Source organism: Panthera uncia, chromosome X (assembly GCF_023721935.1).
Source record: "Panthera uncia isolate 11264 chromosome X, Puncia_PCG_1.0, whole genome shotgun sequence".
Classification (NCBI taxonomy): domain Eukaryota; kingdom Metazoa; phylum Chordata; class Mammalia; order Carnivora; family Felidae; genus Panthera; species Panthera uncia.
In genome coordinates this window covers 33,713,869-33,724,438 of record NC_064817.1, presented here as the reverse complement: position 1 = coordinate 33,724,438, position 10,570 = coordinate 33,713,869, and the positions used below count along the sequence as shown (strand labels likewise).

The following is a 10,570-nucleotide window of genomic DNA, read 5'->3' as shown; positions in this document are numbered from 1 at the left end:
CGGGGATACCATGGAGGCCCGGCTCCTTAAAACAGTGTGTGTGTGTGGGGGGGGGGGGGGGGGGGGACCCCGGCGGAAAAAAAAAAAGGGAAAAGTGTGGGCCTTTTTTTCCCCCCCGCCGCGCCCCCCCCCCATTTTTACCCCCCCCCCCCCCCCCCCCCCCCCGCAATTCATTTTAACTCTAGGACTTTTAAAGTTAGACAAACAGGCCCCTTTGTCAGCAGCCCCAGGAGGCCACAGGACTCAGAGGCAGCAGGCTCCGTGTCTCACTTAGTTCCTGGATTTTCCAAAAGTTCTGGACGGTTACATGCGACTCTTAACTCCGGGAAAAGCCTGTGCCTGGGGGGAGAGTTGGGGAGGCATGGGAAGGGGAGAGAAGGTGGCCGGGCACCGTGCCAGGGTCTCGGCGGCGGCCTAACCGAGCCGGAAGGGCCTGGCATGGCTCCACACTCGCCCAGGCCAGCTCTCCTGCGAGGCCCACAGTGGCACAGCGGCCTCCTCGCCTGAAACCACGTTCAGAGAGTTTCCCCACAAATACCCAACTTCAGCCTTCCCGGTTATTTTAGACTTGTTTTGAATAAAAGGAGTCGCTTCAAAAAGAAATGTTGCTACAACACACAACCAGAGGCCTTTTCTCCAGCTGTGTCTGTAACTCGCATGCGTTCAGTCTAATAACTTTTAATGTCTGGCCCTAAAATGTCTTTATAAAAAATAGCTTTACAGCATAATAGTCCAGGTGTCTTTCTGCTTGTTACCGGAGATTAAAAAAATGTGTGGGTTAGCTTTCAGAGACATCCACCTCCAGAAAGACTGGGAAGAAAAAGGCGTGCATTCCATTATGCAGGCGCGAGTCCTGGAAGTGGCGGCGGCCCAGCAGGGCTGGGCACTGTTCTCGGGGGCACTTGCCTGCCTGTCTTTTACATCAGTTGTTATAAGCAGCTCTGGAGCATGAAGATTTAATTCTGCCCGAAGTTTCGGGTTTCAAACGGTAGAGATGTTTCACTTCTGCTTTGAAAAGGGCTCTTTTTATAACTATGTACCGAGAACTAAAACAGCACAAATAACATCGCACCTAACACCAGTCCCGCAGTCAGTATTAAGTCTAATTTGTAAAAGGGATCTGCTAGCTAGAGCTGATTTTGGCCTTGACCTTGACTTCGTAATCAACTTGAGATGCTTTTGATTATTTTTGGCATGGAGACACTCCAGGATATTTTAAAACTTTCCGTGTGGATTTACAAGCTACCTCCATTTCGGATTGATGTTCTCATCGAGCCTGCACCATCTTGTCCTTAGGCAGAAAGAGACTTCCCCCACCCCCAGCATAAAAAGACTCTAGCGAAGGGCCCAGTAGGATCACCTTTTGCCGCGAGGTCCGGGCCCGCGGTCTGGGTGCGGCTAGGCCGGAACACCCCTCCCCCACTCCCACCCCTTCCCGCCAGCTTCACGAACTGGGGCTTCACGGCTCGCCCTAGAGGCTCTGCGCTCCGGGGAGGCCGGAACCTCTCCTCTCCGCCTCCCCCTCCCGCCCGCCGGCCCCCGCCCTCCCCCCCGCGGCCAGCGCCGCGCCGGGTGCGCTGGAGAAGCTCAATACGTGTCAATTGAATTGAACTGCTGCGGGCGCAGGCTGTACGCCGCCGCCGAGCACCGATCAGCACGACGTTACCGAGTGGAAATTTATGGGGCGAACGGTGTAAGCCAAAAGTTGCTCCCTGCCAAGGAAAATAAAACGCGGGAGATAATCTCCCGAGGCTGGGGTGAGGGGCCAGGACGGAGCCTCCAACCATCTGAGGTGCAGACTATGAAATGCCCGCGAACCGAGAGACATTCTGGAGGATCTCCGCTCCCCTACCGCCCCCACCCCCGCTTCCTTGTGCCCCACTGGCTGCCCACCCCCTCGCGTATCCAAACAATTCCCACACAATTGAAACGTCCGGGGAACTCGGGTGCGGAGTTCGGGCGGAACGGCCACTGGGGCCCGGCGTGGGGTTTTCAGGTAGCTCTGGACACCAGAATGGGCAAGGGCTCCTCCCGGAGGAAAGGGCGACCCAGGGCGAGGGTGGGCGCCGACGCGCACTCGCCAGGCTCTGCTGGGTCTCGGAAGGGACGCGCGAGCGGGAGAGCGCAGCGCTGGTGGCGAGAGGAGGCAGCGGCGGCTGCCGCCGGGGTTTGACAGCTTTGGCTGCGCGGAGTGCGAGGCGCTTTATGGTAATTGCGGTCCTCCACTGGCCTTCTGGGTAGCGAGGGGAGTCTCGGAGCGCGGCTGGGAGAGCCGCCCCCGCCGCCCCCCATCCCCTCGGCTCGGGATCAACGGGCCGCCCTCGCCGCCGCCGCCCGAGCCGGTCTCTGGCTCGCCCAGGACGCGCGCCCGGGCCGGGTGTGCGCGGCCAACTCGGTCCGAGCGGGGGAGGGGAGGGCAAGGGGCGAGGGGGGGAGCCACCCAAGTGGTCCGGGATTCGGACCCAGAGAGGCGAAACGCGCCGGGGCAGGAATCGATGACCGCTGGGGAAACTCGGGCAAACCTTTCCCGGGGAATCACCCCTCCACAACCCCACCGCCGAGGCGCCGCAGCGGAGGGTGAGCGGAGGCTGGGGGAGCTCAAACTTGCGAGAGCTGGAGGCGGCGGCGGCGGGCGGGCGGCTGTCGCCCGAGCGCTGCGCCTGCGGGGGGAGGGGAGGCGGCTGCTGGGAGGGAGGGAGGGAGGGCGGGCGGAGGGAGGGGGAGGAGGAAGAGGAGGGAACCAGGGAGGGGGACGCGTTGGGATCGCGGCGTGAGGCGGCAGACGGAGCCTGGGCTCCCAGCGGCAAGGTGAGGCAGAGCTACGCTCCTCGCTGAACGCGGGCCGAGCTCGGCGGCTGCGGGGGAGACGCGCCGGAGCCCAGACCGCGACCGAGAGCGGGAGCGAGGCGGGCGGCGGCGGCGGAGGGGGAGCCCGCGAGCCGCCGGGCGGGGAGCCCAAGCCGCGCTGTCGCCGCGCAGGGACGACTTGGCCAACACACTCGCACACACACACTCACACACACACACACACACACACACTCACACACACACACACACTCACACACACACACCCAGCCCGAGCGGGCGCTCGCGGCGATCCGTCAACATGGCGCTGGGGCTCCTGCCCGAGCGCGGGCGGCAGCAGCGGCGGCGCGGGAGCTGCTGAGCCCGGCCGAGCCCGGCCCAGCCGCGGGAGCCCGGAGGATCGCGCGGGGCTGTCGCCACCTGCCCGGAGGCTTTGAGCCCGCCCCGCCCCGCCCCCACCCGGCCCAGAGCCCACCCCTCGGCGGGGCCGACCCCGAGGGCAGCCGGCTGGCAGCAGACGGCGAGGGAGACCAGCGAGCGCGGCGCCGCGAGCGGGCTGCGGGCAGCCGGGGACGGCAAACTTTGCTGCTCGCCGCGCTTCCCCGGCCCGGCTCCTTCTCCGCTCGCTAACGTCGCCACCCCACTCTCCTCCAACCCCGCACACCTCTCCCCATCCAGCCATCCGCCCCTCGCTCCTCCTCGCCGCCTCGACTCTGTTCGGGGGGAAAACTTCAAAGCGCCGAATCGCAGGCTCCCAGCTCACTCCCCGGCCGGGGATTTCAGGTCAGTGCTCGGAACACCTTTCCCCGGGGAGGCCGCGCGGGCGGCGGGCGGGCGGGCGCGCCGCGGGCTGCAGTCGGCCCCCTCCCTCGGGGCCCCCGCCCGCAGCGGGTTGCTCCTCCGACTCTCGCGTACCCCGCGGAGCTCGAAGCTTTCGCCTTGCGCTTCCCTTTGGCTGCTTGGCTCGCTTTCGTTTTTGTCTCCTAGCTGTAAGTTATTAAAAATGCAGCCAGCCTAAGCGGCCCCGCGTGGGCATCGGGGAGGGAGGGGCGCGGCGGGGGGCCTGCCGCCTCCCGGGGGGGCTGGGAGGAGAGCAGGGAGTTCGCCGAGTGGAAGTTTGCAGCCTGTGTGTGTCTGTGCGCGGGAGCGCGGTCGCCGCGGAGCGCCGCGAGTCGGGCGCGGGAGGGGGGGCAGCTGGGCTGGAAGCTGGGAAGCTCGGCTCGGCGTTAGCTAGCGAGCAGGAAGGGGAGGGCGGCGGGTTCCCGTCTGCTTTCTTTTTCGACTCGGGAAAGAACTGTAAAAACCCCCAGCCGCCGCCGCCTCGCCTCGCCTCTCCAGGGGACGGTCGTTCCTCCTAGTGGAACGACGGCGTGTGCGTGCGCGAGGGTGTGTGGCGGGCGCCCCGGGCCGAGCCGAGCTCGACCTGCTGCCGCCGCCGCGCAAGTCGGGAGGGGAGTCCCGGGTTTTTTCTTGGCTTGCCCCAAAGCGCGAATCACGTGGATTAAAAAAAAAAAAAAAAAAAAAAGGAGAAGAAGAAACTACTAGGAAATCGAGCTGTGCTAGGGGTTCCGACTCGGCCCGTCGGCCCGCCCGCCCGCCAGGTCAGACGCTTTGTTTTTAAAATGTTCTTCTGAAATTATAATCTGCGGTTCCCTCCCACCCCCACGCCCTCCCCGACGTTGCCTAGTAGGTTTTAAGTTGTGAGCCCCCCCGGGGCGGGGGTAGAATGTGCGTGGGCGGCGGCGGGAAGGGAGGGTGCGGGCGGTGAGGGGGGGGGGTGAGACCTGGGCCCTCCACCCGGCTGCTGGGAGTCTGGTGGGGAAGCTGGTTGGGCGTGTGCGTGTCTGCGGCCGGAGGAAGTTGGTCCCACTCGGAGGGCGTGCGGCGCAGAGGCTGAGGGCGAAGAGGAACTTGCGCACCCGGGCGCGATCCTCGGCCGAGGTGGGGAGGGCGAGGCGGGCAAGGCGCCGCCGCGCCGCGGGGCCCGCGCTCGGAGCAGGCGGGCCGCTGCGCTGCAGAGCCTCTGCCAACTCGGGGGCTCGGGGCGGCGGCGACGTGCGCCTGCTGTTTACCAAGCAAGCCCTGGGGCGCCGTGAGCGGAGTAGGGCGGCTCAAGGCACGCGTGGTCCCGGCGGGCTTCCCGCCGCTCGCACTTTCGAGTGGGCACTTCCTCGGGTCCCTGAGACGGCGGAGTCTGGCCGCGTGTAGGCCGAGGCCAGGCGAGGCTTAATTTGCTGTTAATGAATCTTTTCCAGAAAGTCCGCGATCTCCAGCTAGAGGCTGTGAGTGCCTGCGCGCGAGGGCGCGCGCCGCCGGCGTCTGAAGGGTGGGGGTTGGGGGAATTGCAGAGCGAAGGAAGGGGGAGGGTTATGTGTATTTAAAAACAAACCTTAAAAAGAAACCAGCGCGCTTCAAATAGGTATTCTCACAGCCTCTCTGTGTCTAGACCAGACAGCTCATGGTTTTACCTGGGTTTTTTTTCTTTTCTTTTTTCTTTTTCTTTCTTTCTTTTTTTTTTTTTTTTTTTAATTTTTTTGGAGAGAAGGGGAGGGGAGGGGTGGTGGTATTTGGTGCCAGGAGTAGCCTCTTGTCGAAAAATCCTTAAAATTGGCCTGGAAGTGAAAACAGGGAGGAAATGGCCCACCCCAGAAGGTAGTGGGTGGCGAACGCAGACAGAGTTGGGTATTTCTAGCCATCTGACACTTCCTGTGGCCCTGGAAACGGACACCGCGGGCCGAAATCAATCCTTACGAGGTGTTGGATTCGGTTTTGCTAGCGAAATTGCTTGTGTGGAAGGCATTTTAATTGTCGGCCTCGGAGACTTCTGTACGTGGGCACTTGGAGAATACGTTTGCTTCTCGACCCTTCCCACTCCACCCCCGACCTGTTATCTGGTCTGGGCTTTGCAGTGTTGGTTCTCGTGTTTATTTTGGGCATGATTTCACCGCGTGGAGGAAGGGGGGAAGGTGAGATGGCGGTGATTAATATGCCGTCCAGGTTTAATGGGAGGCTAGCCTTCAGTGTGCGGGTATCCGCCGCCACTCACCCAGAACCTGGGGTAGTTAGGGGAACGCGCGGGGTTCGGGCGCCAGGCGCTCGGCGGGCAGGTCGGGGCTGGGGCTCGCACGGCCCCAGCGCTGTCCTTTGAGGCGCTGTCACCAGTAGGTGACTGAGAGTTAATTAGGAAGTGTTCTCCGGATCAATGGGCCGCACAGCTCATTAGCGATTCTCCCCAACCCTTTGCAGGGCCGGCCGGGCCTCTGCCTCCCACACAGGCCAGGGCCCCCGCGGCCCGGGCTTCGGAGAGCGCCGCTGGGAAGTGGGGAGGGACTAGCAGCGAGGGGTGGCGGAGAGGCGAGTGTGTAACTTCGCCGGGCTGCGCTTTGCGTGCAGCGCCGCGAGGCCCGCGCAGCCCGCTCTTTCTTCCTGCTCTCGGTCGCCTCGACTGTGTCTTTAACTCGCTCCTGCTCGCGTCGCTGCCTGGCTGCTCCTCCCCGCCTCCCTCGCCTATCTCTTGTTCTCTAAGCACGACGCCTGTGCTCCCCGCCCAGTTTGGGATTAGACAAGATAAAAATAGGACTGCCCAGCGCGCAGAGCTGTGACTGCCCCGGCAGCCGGGCTGGCGGGAGCGCCGGGGGCCGGGGCCAGGGCCGGCGAGAACCCGCGGTGCGCTCGGGGCGGCCCGCGCGGGTAGGCTCCCACCCCCACCCCGCAAGCGCGGTCACGCTCCTCGGGTTCTGCCCGCCGGGAACCGTGCGAGCAGGGGGACCTGGGCAGGGTCTCCGCGCTCTCGCGGGTGTTGTTGGTGTGCCTGTGATAGATCGGTCTAGACAGGCATGCAGGCTCCCTCCCGGCTGAAGGACGGGAAAGGGGGGGGGCGGGCCGCGGAGGCGGCGGCAGACTCCCGTGAGCAGCGAGTGAGCGAGCAAGCCTGCGGGCTCTGCGAGCTGGGTGGAGGGAAGGCTGTGAGGATTTCTCTTAACCCTTTAAAGGCAACGGAGTGTAATGGGGGTGTGGGGGCAAAGATCCTAGTAGAAATTCCTGGAGGCAGAGTAGCACCCCCCGGGGGGGAGAGGGGGCGGGGCGGGAGTCTGGGCCTAGGGTTTTCCTTTCTCTTCTGTGCACGCACGCTCACATCCTGGTGCATTGGACTCGATTCTTGGACGAACCAAACGTAGCTGCTGGATGATCTAATTTGACCCAGGACTTCTCAGTGGGAATGAGGTGTGAACACACATAGCGGGCACCCTCACTTAAGGAACTGAGTTTGGGAAATGCAGATATAGACCTCAGCGTTCCCAGAGAGAATTCATGCAGACATCTAGTAATGGCAAGGTCGGCCCTGAGCTGTAGTGGGGTGGGGCCTCTGACCAAGACTGCTGCAGACCTGAGACCTGAGGCTGAAATGTCAGGCCCCGTGTGTCCAGGTATGCGTTGGACACAGCATAGAGGTCCTTGGGTTGTCTGTATAAATAGACGCACCCTTAACCATGAACTTGTGGGTGGTTAGGATCAGATATGTGCAAGGAGACAGCCTCTAAACAGGAGTTGGATAGCGATGTGTACAAGATCGATCATTCATATACACATACATGGGGTCGATATTGAATCCATCTGAAGATGTAACATAACTTTGCAGACAGTGGTCTAGTTCTTTCTAGAGGTTGCAATTGGTGGGTGGGCTACCCTGTGTATAAATGAATCATTAGTTAGTGCACCTCTGCCTCCTTCCCCACCCTCTTCCTTGTAGGGTTTGTGGTCCAGGGGATCCTCTAGTTCTATTTAAACTGCAAGCCCATATTGGTGTAGCCTGGGAATGGGCCACATTACTGGCAAAGCAAGAATTGTACGTAGTGGGGAGGTGTAGGAGCTAGACAGGAATGCTCAGATTAAGATGTGCGCCTGGATGACAAGTGCTGAGACAAATCAAGACACTTGGGCTCCGATGCCCACATGGAACAAGAGATACAGAAGAGATAAAGAACTGGCCTCGAGGAATGTAAACATGGGTATGCAAATACAGACACCTATAGTGATATCCTAAGAGAAAATCCCAGACTCTGTTGAGCTGGAAACTGGGGCAGAATTTCTGTCAGTGCGTTCCAGAGACAAAAGCCCATTTAAAGGTGTGAAGAGGGTCACTTGGAAACACAAAAAGCATTCATATGCATACATCCGTGCTTAGATACACAGGCTGAATGACAAAAACTCCTCACTGCCTGACTGTGGACTTTCCTGCCGGGCAGGAGCTCCGTGGGCACACAAGTGTGGGCCACACCACCGCCTTCCCGCACTCATTCACAGGGAAATCGCGAGTCGTTGGCTGGAAGGAAACAGGGCAAAGTGGCCTAGCTTAAGGGTGGATGGCCCTCACTTACTACTATCACTTTTGGTTATAGTTTCTTCGCTTCTGGAGCAGGGGAGAGGGCGTGTGTTGAGCAGGTAGGAGGATTTCTAAGAGGTTTTGTGTTCTTGACCTTGAGTGGATGGAAGGTGGAGGAAAAAAGAGGAGTAGCTTTCAGCTCTGGGTCAGGAGGAATGGGTGGTGGCACTGCTCTGAAGTCCTGTCTGCTAATGTGGCTCTCAGCCTGGTGGACTGATAAAGATAGAGCCGAAAGAAGTGTGAAGTTCGGCCTCGGGGAGGAATAAAGGGGAGGTAGGCTTTCATATTGGCATGCTTTAGGTTTTTTGTTTTTTTTTTTTTTCCCCTCTCCTGGAGGAGACCTTGGCGGGGACGGCCTGTGTAAGGGTGGATTAGCAGGCGCCTGTGTGACCCCAGACGCGCACGTAAACTAGGCTAGGGTTTGGTTTGCCGGCGGCGTCGATTTGCCGCGGTCCCTCTTTGTCTGAGCCCAGCCGGGAATTCCAGCTTTTATTGGGAAGACCGCACTCGGGTGGAGCCCGCGCCGGGTCGGGCGGGGCAGGGCTGGGCCGCGGGCTGGGCGGGAGGCTTGCAGGCCGCAGTGCCTCCCAAACTCCAGGACGGCCTTCTGGAGCGCCCGGCAGCCCTGACAATGCCACCTAGGCGGTTTCCTCGAGGGCGCGGGGCGCGGCGAGGCGGGGTGGGGGACCTCGAGGGTCCACTTCGGCCGCCGAGCCCCACCCCTTCCCCACTGGCCCCACCCCTCCCCCGCCCGCCCGGGGCCGAAAAGAACTCTGAAGGCCCTTTGTTAGGCCCCAGGGTCACACCCGTGCCCTGGGGGCCGCAGAGGGGAGGGAGAGTGGTGCTCTCGGCGAGAAAGGACCTTATCCTTGCTTGGAGGCCTCGGCCGCCCGCTCACACGGTTCGGGGAGGGGAGGCCGAGGCCGGCCACGGCCCGCCCCAGCTGCTTTGCCAGTGTGTACGGCCCGCGGGATTCCGTCTGTTTGCAAAAGCTGGTTGCGCTGCTGGGGCCTAGGTGGCGGCGGCGCCGTTGAGAGGCTGCCGGGGCAGGAGTAGATGGCCTCCTCGGGCAACCCCGATGGTAGCCAAGCCGCTTTCGTCTGGAGCACTTGGCCCGGGACTTCCCCCGACCACCAGCCCGGCCCGACGGCTTTTGCTGGTTGTCTACAACGTGTTCCTCCGGAAGGGGTATCTGACTTTGTGTTGGATGGGAATTAATGAACGATGCTTTTCCGCGATATTTCTGTAGAAGGCCCCCTTTCCCAGCACAAGCTCGTCTGTGCCGGTCTCCAGCCGAGGGTCTCGGAAATGGGGGTCCCTCACTTGGTTATTTTTTTAGAGCCATGTGTCCCCAAGCCAACCATTGCCCCTCCGCACCCACGGGCTCGGCTCCCTGTGATTAGACTAGCGGGGAAGTCCGCTAGAAGATCCTGACAGCATAAAATATAATTTGTGATCTAAAAGACAGTTTCCAGTATAATCTCATTATGCACCACAGACTCCCGGTGTTATTTTGTGGAAGGCGGACAATGATCAATTTACATTGACCCGGGGCTGGGCGAGCTTTTAGATGGTAATTGCCATATTGATTTGCATGCAAAAAGGAGACCTGCTAAAATTAAAGACCGGAAGCTAAATTAAACTAAATTTATTGTCTAGGTGCAAACCAGAGAAACTACTGGGGGGAGGGGGTGAGTCAGGTTGGGGTGCCGGGAGGGAGCAGGTGAAAGTCGCAAAGAGCTCCCAGAGGTCACAGATTTGGGAGCGATCTTTGCCCTTACGATTACATAATGTGAGGAGGGGGACTTGTTTAGGGTGTGGGGACCCAGCGGGGAAAAGTTATAAACAGGCACCATTGCATTGAAGGCACTGGGGTCTTTTAATGCCAACAGTAAATGGCAAGGGGAGGAGAGGTTTATAGGGTTATGGGGGGGGTCTTCCTGCACCATTTCCGGCAAGCCCCCATTTCTATTGTTCTACCCTAGCGCTGGCTGTTGTGCCAGGGACACCCAAAACTCTTGCAACTGGAGAGTTTAAAAAACAACAACAACAACAACAAACCCACAGGCCTGCCCGCCCCACTCCCTCCCCTCCCCTCCCCTCCCCCCTGCAGAAGTTCTTTCCGAGAGCGCGCGGGTGTGGGGCGCACTGCACGCGCAGCGGCCAGGCCCGGACCGTTGGAGGCTGCGGGAGTTCCTCCCCGGTCGCAGCGGTCGCAGTAGTCCCAGGCTCGGACCGGATGCCGATCGCTTCGGGAAGCCGCCCGCTCCAGGTGGCTCTAGGTGTGGGGGGAGGGCGTCGGCCCGGGCCACTGCCTCGTGGTGCCGGGGCGGGGGTCGCCTTCCCGGGGGTTGGACGGACCTGCACCGAGTTAGGGGGCCA

General features: G+C 61.1%; 1 protein-coding gene across 5 annotated transcripts in view; it reads left to right on the top strand.

The window, feature by feature from the left end:
* Nucleotides 1-2,769: 2,769 nt before the first annotated feature.
* BCOR (BCL6 corepressor) overlaps nt 2,770-10,570 on the top strand; it is a 44,141-nt gene continuing 36,340 nt past the window's right edge. For 4 of the 5 annotated variants that reach the window (XM_049643704.1, XM_049643702.1, XM_049643703.1 and 1 more), the window contains exon 1: nt 2,770-3,588. The gene's annotated coding sequence lies outside the window, so the exon portion shown is untranslated. The other variant, XM_049643701.1, reaches the window with a different exon arrangement.